The following is a 26,355-nucleotide window of genomic DNA, read 5'->3' as shown; positions in this document are numbered from 1 at the left end:
AGGAGACTTTTGGAGGTGATGAATATGTCTATTACCTTCATTATGGTGATGGTTTCCTGAGTGTATGCACATATCCAAACTCATCATATTGAATACATTACAATGTGCATTTTTGCATAGCAATTATACCTCAATAAACCTCTTTAAAAAACAAAAACGAAACCCTTATGTCTTTGTAAGAAACAGGATGAGAAGGCAGACCCAATGTCAGGGATTTTTATTTGTTTTTTGTTTGTTTCGTTGTGCTTTTATTAAAGGAGAGTCCATAGTAGTTTGATTTTCTTTTTCTTTTAAGTTAGATTTTTTTTATCCTATTCTCATCAGCATAATATGAACTGAGTTTGACTAATGTGATAAATCAAATTTTATCTTCTGTGTATCACACTTCCTCCATGGTGTCGGTGGCCTGTGGGGTAAGGCGCGTGGCAGCTGCTGAAGGCATCGGAGTGGGTGTCAAACACCCGTGTGCGCCAGCACCTTCTGTGGATTTTCTCACAAAATTCAGATTCCCAGGTCCTCCCCCTGTGATACTGATTCAGTAATTTCAGTAATTCTATGGAAAACCTAGGAATCTTCCTTCTAACAATCATATTAGTAACCAGTTGATTCACAGTCCAAACTTTAAAATATACTGCTCTAGAGAAACAGCATTCAAAAATTGGGAGGGGAAGTGGTGATGCCAACCACCTTTTGAGTGAGTGACAATTTACCTACATACAATCCATAAATTATAGGCTATTAAGGCCAAGTATTTACTATGCATACATTAATCAATTCCTAAGACAAATACACATGTCTATATGTGTATTACTATTAATATATGTTTCTATATATGAGCTCAATTTCCAAAATATATGTAGATTGTATTTATTTTCTTATTCAATGGGGTATCTATTAATTCTTTGAACATTATCTTGCATTTAACAGTGAGAGTTTCTAAAATTTAATAGGAGAAAAATGAAAGTTTGAGTTAATAAACACCATCTTCTATTTCTTTCTAGTTGGCCAGGTATATATTGATTGATATTTTTTATCACCAGCTTTTCCATTTAATAGAATTTTAGTATATGATTTAGTTTTAGAGATGACCTAGAACCAACTTCAAAAAAGCTAATTTGTAATTGTTATCTCTTGAAAGAAAGGAGAGTTCATTTAAATAATAACCCTAAACACAAAATTTGCAAATAACAAAAGATTGTGTTAACAATAGAAGATACAGCCTTTTGAAGTCTTAACATTTGGAAGCATTGTGTTTTCCAATATTTCTCTCTAGCTCATTCTCTCTTCATCTCTCTCTTTCTTCCTCTTCCATTTCCTTATCCCCTTTTTCTTTTGTTTGGGGTACCACTGGCACAGTACTCAAGGAAGTCCAGTCTTCCTGTACAAGTAGCAGCTGTCTGAGTGATAGAAGACTTGAGCTGTAGTTTTGACTCTGCTTCAAACAAGCTACGGGTACTTAATGTCTCTGTTGAGACCTACATATTTTCCTATCTTCTTTGTGATACAGTAGTACTGGATTGGACCAGTCATCATTCAATTTTGGGGAGATCATGAGAATGGGGTTAAATCTATGGGTCCTTTTCACAGGAAAAAAATACGTAATCACAAATGCACAGTCATTTGCACATGCAGTATCAGGTGAGCAAGAACTTCTGGACTGGAAGGCAGCCTGCTTTAATGTTCTATGATTTCATCTGCCATGGAGGGGGGCACAGGGATACAGATAAACAAAGAGATGTTTGCATCTGTGTGCAGTTAATGAAAACCTGTTTTGCTATGCAAATACATAGAGCAAAAAGATGGCTTCCATGAACCAGAAGAGTTGTCAGAGAGCTGTGCTCATATGCTAGAAGAACAGAGACCCAACTCAACATTGCTTTATGGATCTCACTGCACCTTTGCATGGTCAAGGGTGAATTTGTTTTTCTTCCTGAAGTAATACAATAGATGCTTCTGACTGCATTTGGTAGCCATTCCTGGAGGATGGCGGGGATTAGTTTCAATCATTAGAGAAGATGCTTCCCACCTTAACCATCGTACAGGCTTCTGTGGCATTTGGGGGCACTGCTATCTAAAAGCAAGTTCTTAGGAGGTCTTGTTTTCACCTTTGCTTAATTAAGTATGACTTAATACCACAATCAAAAGTCTGATCATCATACCTCAGTATCTGAAATCACAACATAAGCATTGGGCTTTATCTTTGCAGTTAGAATTCATTAAGAGATAGGAATTCTTTTTTTTGACATATAAGTTCTCGATCCTTAGAATACAATCATGACACGATACAGGGACTTACTAGATGATAATTAATTTATCTTTTTAACTTTTTTATAACCAGCAGACAAAAGTCCAAGAGAAAATTAGCTATTTTATCATAATTTATTTAAATTACCCTAAGGCAAAAGCTGATATAAATCACATATCTAAAACAACACTTATGATTACTTTCCATGGCAGTGTCCCATAGCAGGAGTGACAAATATATTATGGATCTTGACAAGCAGTTGGATTCTCTTACATAGAATGGTGATACACTTCTTTGTTATGACAAATAACTGTCTTGACTAAGGGAGACAGTAACTTGCAAGCTAAATCCGAGGTGATAGTTTTTGGTAAAAGCAATGGGACTATAATCTCTTGAATTCCAAGTATTGTGTTTCTCAAGTCTTGATAATAATTGGCTGAATGAATGGAGGAATGGCTCTTTGGAATAACTGGATGCTAGTTTGTTAAATGTTCATAAGATTGTGGTTAGTTTTACTTTGTGCAGCGTTACAAGAGCACTTCTAAGTCTAACAAAGCATTTTGAAAATAAATTTTGCTAGCTCAGAGAAGGAATGGAAAAGAGGCTGTGGACGACAGAAGATAGTTTGTTATGAATAAAGCAGTAGTAGGAACAACCCTGATGCAAAAACTAAAACAAAATAAAAACATTGAGGGTGTTTTCCTTCTGAAGATAGTACTTTTAAGGGAGGAAAGGCACATTGATGTTTAGTCCTACTGAAACTTAATTCACAGAGAAATGTGAAGCCGAGATGTTCGGTGCTCACAGGTGGTGCCAAGTAAATGTAGCATCATTTCATAGAGAACTGATGTTAATAAAATTAGCCGGTCACACATTGGAGCATTTATTGAGATCCTCTGGCTGTACATTTCCAGATCGCACTGGAGAAAGAAAACAACCTGGAGACCAATGAGAAAGTGCATCAAAAGCTGCAAGGGCAGCACATTTTTTTCTAATATCATCTCTTCTGGGAAACATTACCCTCCTGTGCTCTTCCAGACCATTGATTCTATTCTGAACCCATAAAAAAGAGATTATAAATCAGGAGAAGGAGGTACTGGTAGAATACTATGAATGGTTTATAAGTTATTTTGTGAACAAAATTGAGACCATTAGAGCTGTTGAGCAGCTTTCTACCTCTAATCATTTTTTCCATTAACTAAGGTTTTTGCCCACTCTAGAGAGAGTGGCATGATTTTTATAGCAGTGTCATATAGTAGAATTCTAAAGCATCAAGCAGGCAATGGTTACCAATTGCTACCTACTTCATATATCTTGTGAAGATGTCCATACCTGACATAGGTATGCTTTCCTCCTGACATTTTCTCAGGGTATTAACCACTGGTTAGACCTCTCTAATAAAATAGAATGGTATAATGAAAGTGATACAAGATTAAAAGTTGGTAGACCTGGGTTCCTATCTTAGTTCTTCTTAGTTACTTGTATAGCCTTAGGAAAAATTGCTTAACAAAACTCAGCCTCAGTTTCCCCTAAGTACAATGATGAATATGACAGCACAGGTATCTCACAAGATGCTGCACAGAAAAAGTAAGATTGCATACACGAAATTCTTTCAAAACTGTAAAACGCTTTTGAATATAAAAGAAAAATATAATATTAATCATTATGTATTATCCTGTTATTATTTTCATCATCATTTCTACAGTGTGCTAAATTTCCACTATCTCATTCCAATTAATCCCATGCATATATTATCATCTTAGTTTTAGTTTGTTATGGTCTTATTTCTAGGTTAGGGGAATTAGCTGTTTCTACAGCCTAGAAGCCACATTCTCTTCTGGGTAATGGTTCCCCAATTTATTTCTGGAACCATACATTTCCTAACCCTGAGTCCATATCATTTTATATGTTTCTAGATGTCCTGAATCCACTTCAGGGGAATTGGAAATGAACTAGGTATAAGCCAATCAGTGTTGTTTTTCCTCAGCTTCAAATATTTGTTCAAGAATTGCCCAGCAACAAAACTTTAGCTGAAAATGCTGGGACACATTATCTTGTTCTTTTCTATGTGATATCATCGGGGAAGCATATATCCCGGAGAACTACTAACAGCCATCTTGTGGCTAAGCTCAACACATGATGTCTGAAAATAAAGTCTTCACAGAGTTTGTATATCCAAGACATGAAAGACAAAATCAGATTTTGATGAAATTGTTTAAAACCCTATGTCAAGTTGTGACTAAATCCATAACCACCTCTCTACTATTCAGTTTCATGATTCAGTAAATTTTTTCTTTTCCTAAGTCAGTTTTGGTTGTGTTTTCTGTTATGTGCTGGAAAAAAACTATACAATTTGTTGAAAGTAGATAATATTTACTGAGTGTTTCTGTATGTCAAGCATTTTCATAAGACTTTTACACATGTAAGAAACTTAATCCTCTCATACAGCTCTCTGACATGGATATTATTTTTATCCCTGGATTGGAGATGAGAAAATTGAGATGCAATTGCTCAAGGTCACACAACTAATAAGGGGAGGATCCAGTATTCAAACATGGAAACCATATCATTTTTGTGTGTGTGTAATATGGATTCCATTTTAATGGAAAAATTCTTAACAACACATAGTTAACCCAAGTTCTTGAACAGTCTTGGATATTTTAACTATATCAGCCCTTCCCTGGATCATGCCTCCTTTGGGCAAACCTGTGGAAACCAAGGAAAGGGAAACACAATGAAAAGTGGAAAGTTGACCTTAGGACAGAGATTAGGCCTAGCGAAAAATAAAGTGAAACTGAAGATTTCCATAATGGCAGGAGGAGAGAGAAATTTTCTTCTGATTACACTCATGGATTCCACTATACATAGTTTGCCTCTGAATGGAATAAGGAACTTTAGAGTGTTAGCAGTTCCAGAGTGTTTGCTGCCATAGATCCTACCCAGACACTCTTGACTGTTCCCCTCAAAACTGTCTGTGATCCTCTGCTCAGCCCTGTGGATACAGGACATCCTGTGGCCAAGAACCCAGGAAAGGAAACAGAAGGAGAGCTGTATGCCGCTTGGCCTTCACCCTGGTACCTCGTGGAAACTTACTAATCTAGAAGAAGAGAATAGGTTATAATAAAATGGTATTATTCCCTATAATTCTGGTTCTTGAGGACTTTTAAAATACCTGCAATGTCATGTTACTTCATTAGGCTACTTTCAGAAAAGTTTGGGAACTTATTTTATGCAGAGCACACCACTTGCAATCGTGGCTCACCTCTCCCAAAATAGTTATAAATGTGCAGCATAGTCCGATAGGGTTCACTTCTTTGTTCCCAAGTGGTTACGTATCATCACTCAAAGGAATCACTTAAGATAACATTGATATATGAATTATTTTTCCCTGACCAAAAGGAAGCTCTTTCCAGTCAATTGACACTCAGTCTTGAGTGTCTGAATGTCTTACAGTTAAATTATTAGAAAATGACATTGAAAATGGGGAAGGTTTTTCTCTTTTTCCTTTACCTGTCTTCTGAATAACTTTAATACACTTATGAATGTATTTTCAACTATTCCATAAACTTGAAATAAATGCTTAACAGGAAATTTCATTAAAAATTCAGAATAATTTTTAATGTCAAATTCTAATTCCAATCCTCTTCATAATTTTATTTTAAATAACAATAATAATTCTCAGCCCCTTCCTTTCTGTAGCACAAAAGTACTTCTGTCTTCAAGGGAAGAATAAAACACTAATTCATGTCCCCATTACATCTTGGCTGGATTGCTGCAGTTCATTATAGACTTTCTTGACTGTTTACTTAGACAATAAATCTTGGCATTACCTATGCTACATCTCTTAGGTTCAAGACAACAGCACAAAGGCCCTATTGCTATTATAAACCTTTAATTTAAAAATCTGTAATTAAAGAAGGGCAAATATGTGGTTTGAGGCTTGAAACATTGGTGATTTGGAGGCACTCCAACACTGAACTACACTTGCTCCAAGTAATAATTTCAGAGGTGAGATAAGCAGGATGATGAGGCAATTGGTCCAAATAGAAAAAAATCCCCAAGAGACAATATTGCCTCATATCTAGACCCTCATCTTTCTGCTTCCACCTGCTAGGACTCTTATCTCTGATATAAAAACAAAGGCTGCAAAAATCAAGTAGAAATGGTTTAGAAGATAGAAGTCCCCTCAACAGGCAGATATTTTGTCAACCCTTGAATGTTGATGCTGGTTCCCTTGGAATTCTTCAAATTAACCCAATTTTAATCATTGAAACTAATCAAGATCAGATATCAAGGGATACACACCTTTCACTTTATTTGGACTTATTTCAAAGTCAATATTAAAAATGGCTATCTTTTACTCAGTATCTATCAAATGCTAGGCACTCTGCTGAGCATTTCTTAGGAGTCCCTTAAAATTGGAGGAAAAAAATTACCTCATTTTAAATATAAGTGAGTGAAGTATGACAGTTTAACTTATTCTCTCAATCTGAAATTGAGACTGAATTTAGATAACGTGTCTGCAGTCTTTAAAGCTGCACCATGACGGTGATGTTGTTCTCAAACATACAAGTACAGTTTTATAGAATTTCTCTTTGCTAAATCTCTGGACTGACCTGATTGTTCTAGAAGACCTGGCCTTCAGCTCTCTTTTCTGAAAACTATTCATACTCTCTCCGGGTGATCTAATTTCTCCTCCTCCAAGTTTTGACTTCTATCTCTTCAACTGCAACTCTTAAATTTATATCTCTAGCTCTAGTCTTTCTTCTGTCTTCTAGAAATGTTGCCAACTTTCTTTTTTCTTTTTAACTTTTTTATTTTGAAATGATTTTAAGTCCAGTCCACACTCAAGGGGAGAGGAATTAAGTTTTAATTCCCGAAGGGAGAACTGAGAAAGAGTTTTTGAATGTATGTTCAAAGAAGCACAGCAATGAAAAATCTTTTGAAGAAGATATTTTTAGACTATGCAGATATCCTGTTTCCCTTCAAAGTTTTACTGACTAATGCTAGCATTCGGTTGATCTTCCCCAAAGTAATTACTAATGTGGTGTTCCAATGGTAATTGTTTTATTTCCCACATTCTTTCCACATTTAATAACTGTAACTCTTATGTGCAAGTTTATTTATTTATTTATTCATTCATTCATTTATTCATTCTTGTTGGAATAGACTCACAGATATATAGATTGGGCAATAATTTAGTACTATTGCTATTTTTTTGTTGCTCAAATTGTTTCAGCTTTGGCCACTGGGAGTTATTTCATGTTGGCTCCTGTCTTTTTGATAGGTGCCTCCCCCTCCCTCCCATACCCTGCCTTCCTTCCTTCCTTGCTTGCTTCCTCCCTCCCTCCCTCCCTCCCCCTCCATCTTTCTTTCTGTCTTTCCCTCCTTCCTTCCTTCCTTTCTCTCTCTTTCTTTGCTTCTTTGTTTCTTTCTTAATAGCACAGCTGAACTTTATAGCCCCATTATATTCTCTTGGGTCCACTGATATTTTCCTTGCCCTAGTTCTAGATTCAACCATTTCTCCAAGGAACCTTGGAAAATGGCATTTAGAGAACAAAGACGTATTCATCGCTACTGATGTTTCACTAATTTAAGCCCTCTCAGCACACATACTAGGAAATGTATGCATTTATACAAACCCATGTATACAAACATATCTATATTTACTTTATCAAAATAAATATGAGTTTCTCCTGGTATTTCTCACTCTTTCACACAACCTCAGAGTTCATTCTAGTCTTTCCTATTTTGCTTATTTTTTTTACTTCTTTTATAAGGAGAAACCTGGTTCTCATTATCTATAATATATTTACTTGTTCAAACCTTGCAAAAATGTAGTCAGAATTGCTAAACTTAACCCTTGTGAAAAATAAATCTACTCATCAGAGTAAATTTTGTTTACAGTTTTTTCTTGCCTAACAGTATTTACTCAAAACATTGTTTTACCAAGTTATTGAGGTTAGTGCCTTTCTTCACCTTTCCCTTCAGTGTGCACATGTCATGTATCTGTAATATAGTTAAGTTCTTTCTTTGCAGTCTGTACATATCATGTTGGGTTCTTTATCCATCCTTTGTATTTATTTCTTTATAATTAAAAAATTATGTGTGGCAGATTTATATAAAACATGTAAACTATAAGTACATCTCAAATGAATTGTTCCAAAGTACACACAAAATATAATTTCAACTCAATTCAATATATAAGATGTCATTAGCATACATGAATTCTCCTTGTAACTTTTCTGATCATTATTTCTCAAAAATAATGTTTATTTTGACTTCTGTAACCATGAGTTAATTTTGTTTTTGAAATTGACATAGATTCCTGTTTTTTTTTAATTTAATATTATGTTTATGAGAACCATCCATGTAGAAACGTGTATGAACTGCTTGTTCTTTTTAATTGCCCTGTAGCATTATTTAATCAACTTTATTGAGGTACAATATACATGCAATCAACTGCACCCATTTTTAAATATGTGATGCCTCTAGCTTTGTTCTTTTTTCTTAGGATTTCTTGCCTATTTGGGCTCTTTCTGGGTTCCATATGAATTTTAGGATTATCTTTTTCTAATTCTATGAAAAGTGATATTTGTATTTTGATAGGAACTTCATTGAATCTGTAGATTGCTTTGGGCAGTATGGTCATTTTAACAATATTTGTTCTTTTAATCTATGAGAATAGGATTTTCTATTTGTGTTATCTGCAATTTCTTTCATCTGTACTTTATAGTTTTCCTTGTAGAGATCTTTCACCTCATTGGTTGAATGTATTCCTAGGTAATTTATTTTATTTTTGTAGCTATTATAAATGGTATTGATTTCATTGATGTGGTTTTAGCTTGTACTAATCATTGTACTAATTTTTGTACAATGGTCTTGTATCCTAAAACTTTAGTGAATTCATTTATGGAACCTATGAGTCTTTTGGCAGAGTCTTTAGGGTTCTCTAGATATATGATCATATTGTCTGCAAACTGAGATAATTTAACAACTTCTTTTCCAAATTGGATGCCTTTTCTTTCTTCCTCGCTCCTGATTGTCCTGGCTAGGACTTCTAGTACTATGTTGAACAGGAGTGGTGAAAGTGGGAATCCTTTTCTTGTTCTAGTTCTCAGAGAGGATGCTTTCAACTTTTTCCCATTCAGTATGATGTTGGCTGTGGGTTTGTTGTGTATGGCTTTTATTATTTTCAGGTATGTTTCTTCTGTGATAGTGTTGGAGGATTTTTATCATGAAGGGAGGCTGATTTTATTGAATACTTTTTTTGCATCTATGGAGATGATCATATGGCTTTTGTTTTCAACTCTGTTTATGTGGTGGATCACATTTATTGATTTGTATATGTTGAACCATCTTTGCATCCCTGAAATAAAACCCACTTGATTGTAGTGTATTATCTTTTTGATGTGCAGTTATCCATGTAACTTAATTCCACTTATACCACCCTAAGTATATAAAAACAAAAAAAAAGTTGCTATAAATGTCAATAATTCAAAGCACAATATCTCATAAAAGAAGTCTTTGAATTACCTTAATTCAAAAAAGTATTCATAGATTAAAAATAGGGAATAATCAAAAAAATATTGAGATGAACAGTCATATATGCAAATATAATCACTCTCACTTCTTGGCAAATATGTCAATACGTTTGATGGGATGAAATAAAAGGAAATGTTGACAATCTCATTTGGCTATAAATACTAAGAATCACATGGTAATAAGCCCATTAAATATAAATATACTCATAATATTAATATCATGTTATTTATATCACTTTAACATATACACATTTTTTTTCTTCTAATGAGGACCCTATTTTACACTCAGGGCAAGTATATATTACCCCCTTTTACATATAGTAAAATTTAAGCCCCCAAATTGAAATTATGTCCTTCAGTTCAGTGTGTAAATATGAGTTTAAAATCTGAAACAGGATTTGGTTCCTAAATCTATTTTTCTTTACACCATGTCATGCATAATTTTCTCCTAGTAGACTACAGAGGCACTAAAAGCCTAAATCAGAGGCTTTTTGACTGACTTCAAAGCAAGAATAACCAAAAGTTCAGAGGAAAAGAAAAATTGATAATGATTCATATAAGATAAAAATACAGAACTCTCTTATCTGTCTCCCTTGCCCCTTCATGTTTTCTTTGTTTTAAGTCAATTAAAGTCCTTGTTTCCTATAAGGCACAAAATATCCTACAATAATCCATAACTATTGATTTTGTACTAATTATTGTTCATGCTTGCACAAATGGCAAATTCACTAGGAACAAAATCTGCTCATATTTAGTAAGAAGCTCACTCTAAGTCAGACCATATGCTATGTGTTGCTCTTTGATTACCTCATTTTATCCACTCAGAAGTCAAATGTCAGACTAGATTTCAACCCTTGTCTACATGTTTGGAAAGACAGGGCTGTTTCTATGGCACAATATTACTTCACATTAGAATAACAACAATACAAATAAAAAACACACTTCCTGGCTGTTCAAGTCATGAACAGATAAAATTGTTCTAAGAAAAATGTTATAAAATTTGCTTATAAATAACAAAGTTATTATATCAAAGTTAACGTAAATCTAGTATTCCACAAACTCTCTCTAGGCAATTTAATCTACTTTTGTGGCTTTAATCACCATATAGATGAAAATAACTTCAAGAATTCAGAAAAACTCCAACTTTTGGAGTTTTCTGTGAATATCACAATAAGAGTTGTTGATGAAGTATTTATTACTCTTATTGCCTCTGATGAGTTAGAGTCCATGCTGGTATATTTCTTGACAGCTGTAATGATTCTTTCCCTAAATATTGCTGGGCTCTCTTCCCTTCTTTGAATTAGCTCTGCCAATTTAGAAAAGTTAACTGGTTTCACCTGAAGAGCTTTCACACCTCCTATAAGGCACGCTATCATACAGTTGTGGAGGTGGGGTACTCTTTGATCCTATTGGTAATTCCACCCTGGGTCCCCCTGTGGGACTGTTTGATTTCCAGGTGGAAGACTTTGATTTAGTGCATGGAGCTGATCTCCATAAAACTTACTGGCTACCCAAATTCTATTTCTTTCATCTAGTGAACAACAATTTGAAAGCATGACCCACATATCCTTCAGGTTAAATAAATAACAATCATCAGGTGTTCAAATTCTTCTAGGAGCCTCCCTGGGTCAGCTGAGAAGCTTCACAGTTTTTCCTTATCTGTTTTAGATCCCCTACTGAGAATGGATCATGGACCCTCCCAGGCTGTCCTGTGTTCCCTGATACTCCCTGTAAAGGAGATATTGAAGATAGATTTGGACTTGGAAAAGAGGGGTAAAGAGGAGAGAGTGGACCATATTCTGGAGGAGTTTGAGGCTCCTCTGGGGTGAGGCTACAGCCACAGTTCCTTTGTCTTCACTTGATTTCTTTTCTGAAATTTGAAGTTCGTCCAGAGCCAAAGAGGCACCCAGACCTTTTCTGTCCTAATTTGAAGACCCACAATGTTGGGGGTTATCTGTCAGGTATATAAAGACCTGAATATAGGGAATTTCTGACCACTTTCCCTCCCTTCTACAAAAGAGATCTAATTGTAGGATAGTATTTGGGTTAAGACTCCCATTCTCAGGCCAGGATTTTCCACCAGGCAGTTGATATTGGAGCAGCCTGTGTTGCAGAAAAACACTGGTTTCGCTTTGCATACAGTCAAGTCCAAGGGTCTTCCAGTTTCTTAATAGACATCCCAGGAGAGAATTGGTGGGGACTGGGTTTCCTGTCCCATTTTATCAATGGGAAAGAACAGAATAGACCAAGAGTAGATTACTCATTGGACCAGGCTTCCCTATATCTGGCAGGATTGACTCAGAGGTTGCTTAGTTAGCTGGTGCTCTGAAACCTTTCTGCGTTGAAGCAGGGCTTGATTAGTTTGGCTGTGTCCAAAACTTCTATTCTGACTGCTCCTCAGATCAGGTATCCCTGGTCCAATGAGTCAGCCACCACCCATTCAGACATTCCTCTCTTGGGCAGTACTTCACCATGGGGATACTACGTCCTATCCCCATGGTCAGAGCCCTCCCCTGGCTCTGGAGACCAGTGAAGTTCCCCACATCATGACCATGTGGCAGATGGTGGTGGTGGGGATAGACCTACCCTCACTTCTCTATGTCTAAAACAGCATAGGGGCCGGGCATGGTGGTTCATGCCTATAATCCTAGCACTCTGGGAGGCTGACACAGGAGGATTGCTTGAGGTCAAGACCAGCCTTAGCAAGAGCAAGGCCCCATCTCTACTAAAAAAATAGAAGTTAGCTGGGCAACTAAAAATATACAAAAAAAAAAAAAGCCAAGCGTGGTGGTGCACACCTGTAGTCCCAGCTACTTGAGAGGCTGAAGCAGGAGGATTGCTTTAGCCCAGAAGTTTGAGGTTGCTGTGAGCTAAGCTGATGCCAGGCCACTCTAGCCCAGGTGACAGAATGAGACTCTTGTCTCAAAAAAAAAAAAAAAAAAAAAAACAGTCCTGAAAGCTAAGTTTTAGTTAGAAAGAGAGAATACTTATGTTACTACAGGGGGCTCACTATAGTCAGGAAGTTTTCCCGTCAGGGTATCTCCTCAACTGCTCCACTACTTCCTCAGACTGAGGGAAAATCACTGTCCACAGAGAACAGGCAGCCCATTGACTGAGGATGAGGGGAGTCCCATAAGACCTGGGCTGGCATATAGCAGGACTGGATTTGCAAAATGCCATTTCCTGGGTTCTAGCGTCCTAACAAAAAGGACAAGAACTCCAGGTTTTGCACTGCATTTGCACTACTCATCATGTCTCACAAAACTTGGGAAAGCAAGAAGACATAAAGAGGATGTGACAAGGCAGAAAAAAAGGGAGCCATACAAAGTGAGAGTATGTTCCAGAGAGGCATAGGTCAGTCTCCAAAAGTGGAGAAAGACGTTGAGGACTCCCAGGTGGTTTCCTTTTATTGGCCTGGTCTGGGGAAGGACTTAAAGGAGGTGTGGGATGTTACCAGATGATGGTTATATATGATTGACAGGTGTTCTTCAAACAAAGTTGCAGTTCCACAGGTGTGTGTGCTTCACAACCTTAAGTTCCTACACTTTGTGGTTGTTAGCTGCATTTTCCTACAGTCCCTTCCCCCCACCAACCCCAAACCCCAACCCAGTTTCTCCACCCCTAGAAACCAATTGCCCTCCTGGCTCCTATCTGCCTCCTGCAGATTTGGTTCCTGCCTAACACCCTAACTCTCTTTCAACCAGAATGATTTCCCACATCCCTGCCTTCCTACTAGCTCACCAATAAAGTTGCATGTCCATATTTGATTCTGTTCTAAACTACATTGTCTAATAATAATATTCTGCTAATAATATTATGTAGCCTGATCATGTAACGAACATTTTAACATCAATAGCACAATTACTCCAAAACTTAATCTCTCCTTCATGTGGAATGTAACAGTCAATTTTAGTAATGATATAAGTACATTTGATTTCTATATTTAAATTTTATTTGATTAATTTTAAAGATAACTTTAAGGTTTTATATAAACTTTAAAAGAAGCTAAAAGCATCCTTTTAGAATGACTATTTTCTTTCAAGATGTAGGAACATTTCGTAAAATTCTAGTACCTCCCATATGTTGACGACTTAGGAAATTTTCATTGCCAATTAGTTGTCATCCTACTTAGGACACAAAACACAATGAAGAAACTCTATCCTTATGTGAGAAATTACTTATCACTCAGGATATTATTTATCACTTGCAGTCTATATCTGTGTCCAGTATGTTGACTTTAGTTGGAAAATAATTTGTGCTAATATAAGACAATTTGTTAACAGAACTTGAGAGTGATTGGCCTTGTTATATCTATTATCAGACTTTACTTTAACCCCCCCTTTTTAAAAAATAGTGTTCCATTTTCTCTTTTACAGAGAGTGATTGGCCTTGTTATATCTATTATCAGACTTTACTTTAACCCCCCCTTTTTAAAAAACAGTGTTCCATTTTCTCTTTTACAGAATTATTTTACCTTGTCTTAAAAATGTATAGCTACTTATACATTTTTATAAGTTTATAAGTTAGATGTTTTCTTAAAAGTCAAAGAAGAAGCATACCCAACTATTTTTAAGCACTAAAAACATGGTCCAATGTTACTAAGGCTCAACATTCCACAGTTTAATGCACACCTGAAAGATACACCTCTTTCAAGCACATCTAAGCCTTACTTAGCATTTAATTACTCACAGTGCATAGATGTTTTAATACCGTAATTACGTGCTCAATTTTACATTATATATGAAGATTGTTTTTTAAATAGAGGGTCTACTAGGAATATAGTTAGCTTAATTCTGAATGTTTCTATTTATTCTCTTAAAGCCATGCAATACTAAAAAGAGGACAGGCAAGTACACACATACAAAGACAGACATACTTTTAACTTACATTAAATTTAGATGACAAAAATTACAAAAATCAAAGGGGAAAAAAAAAACATGTCCTCTAATTGTGTGTATGTGGGCAAAAAGAACCCCAAACAGCAGAATTTAGGCAGAAGGCTACAGCTGGGGGGAAAGAAAAGGAAGGAAGGAAGAAAGGAAGGGAGGGAGGAAGGGAGGAAAAGAAAGGAAGAAAGAGAAAGGAAGAAAGAGAAAGAAAGAAAGAAAGAAAGAAAAGACAGACAGACATGGGTTGGAGATGCCGGATCTCAGAATTGGACAGCCAGTAACTGCTGCCCAGAGGTTGAGGCATTACCTTGGTTACCTTGACTGGCGCTTCTGTGGGTCAGGCCTGGGATTGAATAGAGCCTGAATGCCGAGAGAAGTCAGAATAGAAGAAATGAATAGAGGCACATGCTGAGTAAAGGAATGAAGGGGTTTATCCCTTGACACAAGCAGCCAGTGAAGGACAGGAGAGACAGGAGTGCTGGTGGCAGAATGTATTCTGAGTAAGATTAGATCCTGGGGCAAAGGAGTCAATATATCTAGCATTTCAATTTCAAGAAATTGACCATCCCTTTATTTACAGGGGAAGATAACTCTGAAGCGAGAAATCTTGACCATTTCTCTGATTTTTCATCCTTTTCCATAAGGACCATCTGTATTTGATGGTTCTGAAAAAAAAAAGTCATTTCATTTAAATACAGATATTACAAAAATGAGTAAACACAGCAACCGTCAGAAGACACACTGTGAAAAAAGAAATACGGAAGGAAATCAGCAGAAAATATAGCGTGTGTGTGTGTGTTGTGTGTGTGTGTGCGCAAATTAAATCATTAACATTAATTTTATATGTTAATTTTTTTAAGTACGTGATACAATTCTAACTGTGAAAGAAAGCCAAACACCAAAACAGGAAATCAGGGACGAAAACATCAGAAAACAAGAGGCTAGAGTCAGGCTGGGAGAGTAGGTAAAACTAAAATTTGAAGAACCAAAGAAAGAAATATAAAAAAAAAAATACATTTTAGAAATGAAGACTAAATTAAAATGATCCCAAACGAAAATAGACCCCACAGATAACACATTATAAACTGTAGAGGATAGACTTGAGAAAGAAAAACACAGAGATAAAGAAGATACAAAGAGTAAGGAAAAATGAGATATGTTTAAGACAGAAAATGACATCCTGTGTGTCCCTTGCAGGAATATCCAAGTGAAATCAAAATAGTGGAACAGAATAAAATATCTAAGTGTGTAATTTAAGAAATATTTCCCAATATGAAAGAAGCCTTGCATCTACAAATTGGACATTCACGTAATAAGGTAGGTCAGGTTGGCTCAGAATGGTCCATAACAACATGTTAATAAATATGTAAAAAAAAGTTATTGAACTTTAAAGATAAAGAACATATGCTTAAAGAAGCCATAAACACACAAAAAGTTAATATCTCATTCCCAATGCTAGAGGTTTGGTTTGTTGTAACTCTGTATCAATAAAAATAAATCCCCCAAGATAGAATATATTCTTATAGAGAGTCAATATTGTCAAAATATCCATACCACCCAAAGCAATCTATAGATTCAATGCAATCCTTATCTAAATGCAAATGACATGGTTCCCAGAAACAGAAAAAAAAATTGTAAAATTTATATGGAACCGCAAAGACCCAGAATAACCAAAGCAATCCTGAGCAAAAAGACCAAAGCTGAAAGTGTCACATTACCTGACTTCAAATTATACCACAAAGCTATAATAACCAAAACTGAATGGTAGTGGCATAAAAATAGACACATAGACACATGAAACATAATAGACAACCCCAAAATAAATCCACACATTTAGAGTCAACTCGTTTTTGGACAAATGCTCCAAGAATATACAGTGGGGAAAGGACAGTCTCTTTAATAAATGGTGCTGGGGAAACTGGATATTCATATTCAGAAGAATGAAACTAGACCCCTATTTCTTACCATATACAAAAATCAAATCAAATGGATTCAAGACTTAAATGTAAAACCTGAAAATATAAAACTATTAGATGAAAATATTGGGGAAAATCTTGAGGACATTGGTCTGGGCAAAGATTTCTTGAGTAAAACTTCAAAAGCACAAACAACTGAAGCGAGCGTTGGTAAATGGGATCACATCAAGCTAAAAACTTCTGCACAGCAAAGGAAACAATCAACAAAGTGTGGAGACAACCTGTTGAATAGAAAATATTTGCAAACTTTTCAACTGACAAGTGATTAATAACCAAAATATATGAGGAACTAAAAAAACTCAATAGCAAAATCCAAATAATCCAATTTGAAAGTGGTCAAAAGATCTAAATAGACATTTCTCAAAAGAAGACATACAAATGGCCAACAGGTATATAAAAAATGTTCAACATCACTAATTATCAGAAAAATGCAGATCAAAACCACAAGGAAATACCTTTTTACCCCTTTTAGAATTGCTGTTATGAAAAAGACAGAAAATAATAAATGCTGGTGAGGATGTGCAGAAAGGGGAACTGTTGTACATTCTTAATGGGAATGTACATTAGTATAGCCATTGTGGAAAACAGTATGGTATTTCCTCAAAAAACTAAAAATAGAATTATATGATCTAGCAATCCCACTGTTGGGCGCATATCCAAAACAAAGAAAATTAGTATATCAAAGAGACATTTGTACTCCCATGTTTATGGCAGCACTGTTCATAATAGCCATGGTACAGAATTAATCTAATGTTTATCAATGGATGAATATATAAAGAAAATTAGAATATATACACAATGGAATATTATTTCAGCATAAAAAAGAATAAAATTTTGTCCTTTGCAACAACACAGGTAGAAATTGAGGACATTATGTTAAGTGAAATTAGCTACAAGCAGAAAGACAAATATCACATGTTCTCATCCAAACATGGGAGTTAAATAAAATTGATCTCATAGAGGTAATGAAAAGAATGGTGGTTACCAGAAGATGGGAAGTGTAGTGGGAGTGAGGGGCAAAGAGGGGTTGGTTAATGAGTATAAAAATACAATTAAACAAAACGAATAAGATCTAGTGTTCAGAGGCACAATAGGGTGACAATATTTAACAATAATTTATTGTATATTTCAAAATAATTAGAAGAGTAGATTTAGAGTGTTCCCAATACAAAGAAATGATAAGTGTTTAAGATGATGGATATCCCAACTACCCAGATTTTTATTGACACATTGCATGATTGTATCAAAATGCTATATATACTCTATTAATATGTACAACTATTATGTAGCCATAAAAATTAATATTTAAAATTTAAAAAAATTAAAAATTAATAAAAATATTAAAAATAAGTGCAAACAATTATTAGGAAAACATATAGGATGATGCCTCAATTACCTCAGGGCAGCATATAATATTTTTAAACATTATAAAAAATAGCCTGATACAAAAGGAAGAGATTAATAATTTGGCCAATATATAAGGATTTTTAAAGTTTTCCTAAGTATAATAGCAGTAAATATCAACAAAAAGGTCAATAATAGAATTCCTAAATAAATTATATATGTATGTATATATATGCACATATATGCACATATTTATGAAAATAAAGAACCCATTAAAAGTCGGCTCGTTAAAATATTATGAAAAGTGCTCATTATTGTGAAATGCCCAAAAATATTAAATGAAAATTTAAAAAAATAGATATTATATAAATTATAATCCTAATATTTAAAAGGCACACCTATATGCATACACACATAATGGAACACAGTAATATCAGAGTTAGTTACGTGTTGATTTTCAGGTGACAAAATGAGTGCTTGTTCTTCCCTTTTTGTCTTAGTTGTTCGCTATTCTCTTTTCTTCAAATTTCTATTTTGACCCTGTATTCAATCTGTTTACAGAAAACTATGGACATTTGACAGTGTGAGCAGTTTCAGATGCAGCGAAGCAGTTCTACTTTGGTTCCAACCAAAGTCATGCCACCATACGATTAGATAAAACTAGATGCTGCCTAAATATAGCTGGATTCTCATATCCATGAATTTGAGCCTCTGCTCTGCCCAGTGGGCAGTAAATTGTCATATCGAAGACAGCCTGAAAGGAAGTGTGTTCCAGTAGATAGAATTAAACACTATAATGACAAGAATATGAATTATGCTCATAACGTCGTAACTTACTTTCTGTTCAACTTTGAAAAAGTAATTTAAGTTATGTGTTTCGGTTCCCATTAAATTGATGATAATAATCTTTCTTTGTTAACAGAGTGCTTTGAAATCACTGTGTGACAAGTAATATATTACCAGAAAGTATTCTTATTTCACCCTGCATTGTAACCCATCAGGAAAAGGATCTATGCATCATTGTGAATATTTCAATGTACAATGTTGGGGAAAAAAATGAGGGTATGATTGAGAATAATATGGAAAATACTGTAAATGATCTTCTGTAAGTCAGTGTTATGAACTCACCTTGAATGTTGAATTGACTAATAGCACGTTTACATCAATGGAATGACAAATATAAGGAAGTTTCAGAGAAAGCACAATGAGACTCTATTCGTGAAGGAGGTAGAGAAAAATAGAGGGTAATAGAACTTAGTATGCAAAAATAGGACTGTATTTCAAGAGAGGCAACAGAATTGCAGGAAGTACATACGTGAAGAAAAAGAAGGCTTATTTCTATTTTATGGGGTCTTGAAGTTTGACTGAGAGACTTAGTGTAAATAAATGGAGGTACCATTTTACCAAATTAGTTCTTAGCTTATTATTACTGAGCTCATTATCCAAGGATGGCACTGAGAGAAAACAAAAATTGTTTAAAGATAGGCTAAAACATAGGCGTGCTTATAAATTTGTATGTATACAGACTTGAGTTTCTAGTGCTACAAGTACCTCCTTTTGACATGAATGTCAATGGAGCAGAGTTACGTTTTTATCAAGTCACTATTCGCTTTAGTGCCTCCCTGAAAGAGAAAGCCTCTGGTCCAGGAAAACCAAGAAGCTGAACAAAAACACACTCCTGAATTGATTACATATTCTTATTGTTCTAATTTGAAAGGAAGAAAATAAAAGGAATAAAATAAAAGTTAAGAAGTATTTATTTATCATATGTAATAACATAGGACCAACAATACAAGATAATGTATCTGCAAAAGATTAGTAAGCCCTAATGTCCTATGCATTTCTATATTCTCACACTGTCTCTTTTGAATCAGAAGATCCCACGTTTAACCACGTTAAGAAAGTTACACCCAAGATTATGATTCTATAACACTTTTTCTGCTACAGTTCTGAAAATTTCAGAAAATAACATTTCCTTCTTGATGGTTTGAGGGTGGCACATACTGGGATGTTGTATCGGAGTGAAATATGATAGATTTTGCCTCACATTCATCCTATCACTTACTAGTGATAAAGCTTCAGAATTTTTCTAAGTCTCTGTTATATCAAGCATAACATAGACATAAACTAAAATTAAAATCTACTTGGAGAAGCAAATGAGATAATGCCTGTACCAATGGCCAGCAAAACTTAAGACAGTTAAGATCAGTCAGTAAGTATCAGATTCATCGACAAAGAGGGGCTTTTGGTATTAAGTGTCCATCACTGTTTGAATAAGATTCAGCAAACCACAAATTTTTTTGTGTCAGATTCCTCATATGTGACATCAGGATAATAACAGTTACTTTATACTGTTGCTAAGATTATTGCAGATTAATCAGGGATCATCAATAACCTTCATCCCCACCTTTCTTCCCACCCAAGTTCTTTACCAGTTGTACCATTGAACGTTTACAACTTGAATTAGTCACTAAGTGCTTAAATGCTCAATCTGCTTTGGTTATTTTAGTGTCAGAAATAATAAGACTTGGCAATTTTACACAAGTAAATTATATGAACCATTTAATGCTGATATAGACTTCAGTGATCAACTTTTAAATAATAAGTTATATTGAATTCTCTTATATTCTTTCCAACATTTGTGTTTTATTTTTTACATTTCTACGGTTGAAGGAATAAAAATAACATTTTGAGCAAATTACGTGGAATGATCAGAAATTTGTTCTTAGAACCATGAACAAAGTTGAATAATTATTTTGGCTACACCACAAGGTTTTAATTGACTATCAACATACTATGTTATTTAAGGACTACTTAGATTTGGTCAATAGTGGAGAAAGATCCTTGGATGTCACAGGAAAGTTTGAAGAACTTTCTAGAAATCTTCCCGATATTAACTAGAAATCATTTCAAATTAGCAAACTATCTCTATGTTGGTAACATGTTGTACTTGGAAGTTCAGCAATTTCTCTTGCAGCATCTAATTCAGATCACTGGTTAAAAGATAATTATATTTTTTATAATATTGAATTGTTATAGAATGAAAATTATTCTTTTCATTCTTTTCATTATTCAAGTGAGCAGATAGAACTTTTACTAATGACCAAGCATTTGTAGTACAGTTAAGGTGAGACTGTGTGTGTCTGTAAGACTCTTCTCTATCCCAGCAGATTATACTAGAGGGAATAGGCACAATGTAAAAGGTTGTCCTGGGCTTTGGTATAAATAAGATCATCAGAGTTGTAAGAAATAAGTGGATCCCTTATAAGTTGTCGTTTCCTAGGATCATAGTACTCATAGACTGCTGCTTTACATGAGATGGATTTATTATGAACCAAAAATATTTTAATGTAAGCTGCAATCTTACCTGCTTCTCTGGGGCCTAGCTTCCCAGATTTTCATATTGCAGATCTCTTTTTAATTGTGCACACTTCTCTATTCCTCAGAAGAAAAATCAGTGCAAAGAAAATGATGATATTGCAAAAAGAACTCAAAACCAACTCTTAAGAGCTTTGTATCAACACCATAAATAAAGGTTTCCTAGAATCACCAAGAGTTTACGTGGCTCAGGTTGTAAAGTAGATAGCTATCAAAGCAGTTGGATTTTATTGATAACAAAAGAGCATTTTTTTTCCAAATTTTCTACCATGACTTCTCTGATTCAGTGACTACGTCACTATACTACTTGGATAAGATTATCACTTAATATATTTGCAGAAATTAGTTTCTCTATTTTCAGGCAGACTGCAAGAAAGATGACAATGAAAGCATTTAATATCTTAAAGAGATTCAGAAAGTTACTGATAGATGGCTGAAACTGTGTGGGAGAAAGAGAGAGAGGTTGTAGACAACTCAGATTGTGTGAGGGCATTTGAGTAGTTAAAAAAAGAAAATTGGATCCCACTGCCATCTCTGAAAGGCACTTGAAAATGACTCCAGGAAAGGTGGTCATATTTTATTAATTCAGATATAATATTCATTTTAAAAATAATAAACATAATGCGTCATGGCTACAGCAATTTATGGTCCACCACCCTTCCTCTCAAGGAACTTAAAACTTGTTTGAATTCACAAGCATATACAGAGTTAAGACAATTAATTAAAAACAATAGAAGAGATTTACATATTTCAGTATATAATTAATGACTAAATGGGGAAAAAAGTTTCTCTACTCATAAAAATTCTAACACCAAATATATGTCTTTTCCACAAAGAGAAATTGTCCAATTTTCTGCAGACACCAACTGGGTGCCCTACAATTCAATTCAGTCTGATACTAACTACCTGAAGTTAGTGCAGACCCTACAGATTAAGGGTTCAGTCCCCAAAGACTGTCCCCTCACTTCAGGAGTCAATTGCAAGTAGACGACGGCCCCCAGGTTACCCACACTTTCATCTAATTTGGCACAAATTGGGGGTTCCTACAACTCCCTCCTTGGGTTTGATAGTTTTGTATAACAGCTCACAGAACTCAGGAGAACACTTCGCTTACTATTACTGGTTTATCATAAAGGTTATTATAAAGGATACAACCAAACAGCCCAATGAATATGTACATAGGGTGAGGTCTGGAAGGGTTCTGAGTACAGGAATTTCATTGGGAGGAACCATCTTCCCAGCACTGGAGTGTATTCACCACCCCAGAAACTCTCCAAACTGCCTTGTTTAGGGTTTTTTTTTTAAAGGTTCTGTTATGTAGATGTGATTGACTAAATCACTGGCCTTTGGTAATCGACTCAATCCCCATGTCTTCTCCCTCTCCCCTGGGGGTGGGGGATTGGGACTAAATTTCCAACCCTCTAATCACATAATTCTTTCCTCTAGCAAGGAGCCCCCATCCTCCAACAGTCGCCTCATTAACATAAACCCAGGTATGATTGAAAGTGTTTTATTATGAATAACAAAAGACACTCCCCTCACCCCTGTCACTCAGGAAATTCTAAGAGTTTTAAGAACCCTCTGCCAGGAACCCAGGATGAACACCAAATATGTATTTATTATTATTTATATCACAACATCACAATGACAAATGAACAGTGCAGAATTCACGTGCTACGACTTCATCATTTGGTGGCATACGTCAGGGCAGGCTTCCAAAAGGAAGCAACTGGCTTTGGCTCCTTTTAGAAAAGAAGCAACTGTAGCAGCTAAAAATAAAAGAAGAATAAACAGAAGAAATATATTTTAAATTAATATTCAAATGATTTTGAAATATTCAAGTTGAGCTACTGTGAGCATCAGTAATTACACCAAAAAATGAGTAAATGTTATAATTATAACTGCAGTAAAAATTATCCAGCAGTTTCAGGAAGGAGTTCTGCATAGCATATTGATCAGCAGTCATTGAGCTTTTCTTAAGGGTGAGAGAAACATGAAAAGGTCTTAAATTCAGTTTGTTCACATTGTGGATGTTCCAGTGGCTGAACTACGAGACCATAGAAGTAGTCAGCTCCATGAATACTGGCCCCGACTGTTTACATCAAATGTAAAAATCTTATATTAATACATTTCCTGGATTATACCATAGAGACAAAAACTGCTCTCCATAGCCCTCTAAATTTCTCAATTCAAACCAGTCAGCTAAGGAAGTTTGGGTTAGAATCTCTCTTCTCCAGTTATTAGCCCCAACACAATTCTAAAATCATGTAATCATATTGCAAATGTTATCATTAAGATTATAAATTTAGATTTATAAGAGTGATTGGGAGAAGGAAGAACACAATTGCCTGTTTCTCTGCCTCTGTGTACTTCTGCTACCTACAGCTTGACTCTACCAGAATCCTGAGTCTCACCTCAATTTCCAGGCCCAACCCCGATCTTAAACACTCCTCGGATGGCTGCCACTAGTCTCTAATGATTTTGTTTTATGGCTTTCCTACAGCGAGAGGATATAAGATTTTCTATCCAGTAAAGTCAAACTCCTCAGTCCTGTCTTCTAGGTCCTTTCCCATCAGATTCTACAAATACCTAATGATTTGCTTGGAGAGGCCCTCAAATCTCATTAATGACTCTACCTTATTTCTTCTACATCCTCACTTTCTCTAACAAATCCCACCACCTCCTCATGATCCACACGTCTGTTACTGCTTCCATGATAACCAGGCATCTGACCAACCTGCCATCTTCTGAAAAGCTAACAACATCTGTAAATACAACTTCATTCTACAATTCACACTTTCTTCTCAACTGATTTATTGAATTCCATCTTGTCAGCCCCGCTCAAATTTTATGTTCTTTGGAAAAAGCTGTTTCTAAGTCTGTTTGCAGTCCCCACACTACCTACCATACTGCAATGTGCATGAAGTTGAATACATATTTATTGAGTGAATAAATGCGGAAATGAGCAATTGAATTACTGAGTCTCGGGACAGCAGAGGACTGGGAGATTCTTGGAAATTTAAATGTATAATAATAAACATTGATGGATTGAGAAAATTTGCTTTTTATATTTTACAATTGTTAGGCTGATTTAATGCAGCATAACTATAAAAATCACTTATTTTCCCTGGGATTTTAATGGAGCTTATAATCTAGTGAAAGGAGAGAGAAAATAAACAAGTAAACACTCAAATAAACAAGAAGATTTATGATTAATTTTTGCTACATATGTATTATACATGTTATATATCAACAGTTTATTGATGACTCTAAATTATGCAGAAGGATATAAATATGAATCTTTTCCCCAACCACGGGTTTCAACACTACTCTGCTAAATCTCTCTTTCCTGTCCTTTAATGACATCTTGGGCATAAACCATAACTTTCCAGTTGATCTAGCGATAAAAACTCAAGCCAGTTTAAAACTTGAATCTTAAACTCAATTTATATCTCATTTACTCCCCTCTCTCCAGTACAACCTTGATTGGGGGTCTGGTTGTGAGGAGTAGAGGAGGCAAGTGTGTAGTGTGGGTCTGATAGACCTCAGCCTATTCTGCTGTGAGGTCACTTCAGCAAGGAGGCAGTCCACATAGATGAAGTGTGGCTGACTCCTGGATTCCTTTTCATATATAGACACTTGCCTGGGTAAAAATTTCCTGCCCTTGCATAGTGAAGAAGCCTGCTCCCTCTCTGGGTCCTGCCATTGCTTTTCAATTCTCTGCTCTGCCCAGACAGACAAAGTGGCAGTTCTCAAATGCCTAGGCACACACTTAAAAAGGAAACAGAGGGAGTGATTCTGTCCTGTGCAGCTGTTCTTTGGGGAAGTAGTCCTGTATCTCTGTCTGCTTTCTTTCCTACCTAAGTGCATGCCACCACCCTGTGGAATATTCGATGGGCATGGATATGAGCCCCCTGAGGCCCCAGAATTTTGGTTGTGAACTAAAGGCCCACAAAGAATATCACTTTGAGGTGGATAATGATGAAAATGAGCACTAGTTATTTTTAAGAACAGTCAGTTTAGGGGCTGTTACAAAGGATGCATTGCACGTTGTTGAAGAAGAGGCAACGGATTATGAAAGCGGTCCAATTAAAATAACACTGGCAACTTTGAAAATGTCTGTACAGCCAATGCTTTCCCTTGGGGGTTTTGAAATAACACTGTCTGTGGTCTTATGGTTGAAGGGTGGTTCAGAGCCTGTGCATATTAGTGGGCAGCACTTAGTAGCTGTGGAAGAAGATGCAGAGTCAGAAGATGAAAAGGAGGAGGATGTGAAGATCTTAAGTATATCTGGAAAGCAATCTGCCCCTGGAGGTGGTAGCAAGGTTCCACAGAAAAAAGTAAAACTTGCTGCTGATTAAGATGATGATGATGAAGATGATGAGGATACTCAATAAAAAGCTCCATGAAGATATCTATATGACATACTCCAGCCCAAAAATGCACAAAAATCAAACCAGAATGGAAAAGACCCAAAACCATCAACGCCAAGATGAAAAGGTCAAGAATCCTTCAAAAAACAGGAAAAAAAACTCCTAAAACACCAAAAGGACCTATTTCTTTGGAAGACATTAAGGGCAAAAATGCAAGCAAGTATAAAAAAAAGTGGTTTCTCTTCCCAAAGTGGAAGGCAAGTTCATCACTTATGTGAAGAATTGCTTCTGGATGACTGACCAGGAGGCTATTCAAGATCTCTGGCAGTGAAGGAAGTCTCTTTAAGAAAATAGTTTAAACAGTTTGTTAAAATTTTCCATCTTATTTCCTTTCTGTAACAGTTGATATCTGGCTGTACTTTTTGTAATGCAGAGTGAGAACTTTCCCTACCGTGTCTGATAAATGTTGTCCAGGTTCCATTGCCAAGAATGCCTTGTCCAAAATGCCTGTTCAGTTTTTAAAGATGGAACTCTATTCTTTGGTTGGTTTTAAGTATGTATGGAATGTTATGCTAGGATATAGTAGTAGCAGGACATGGAAATGGT

General features: G+C 35.6%; 1 pseudogene; it reads left to right on the top strand.

Annotated features, from left to right (window-relative positions):
- Positions 1 to 392: 392 nt before the first annotated feature.
- Positions 393 to 26,103, top strand: LOC138383167 (nucleophosmin pseudogene; annotated as a pseudogene).
- Positions 26,104 to 26,355: the final 252 nt, after the last annotated feature.

Source organism: Eulemur rufifrons, chromosome 5, assembly GCF_041146395.1.
Source record: "Eulemur rufifrons isolate Redbay chromosome 5, OSU_ERuf_1, whole genome shotgun sequence".
NCBI classification, from domain to species: Eukaryota; Metazoa; Chordata; class Mammalia; order Primates; family Lemuridae; genus Eulemur; species Eulemur rufifrons.
Note: the sequence above shows the minus strand (reverse complement) of the source record. Positions and strands in the feature narration are given on the sequence as shown.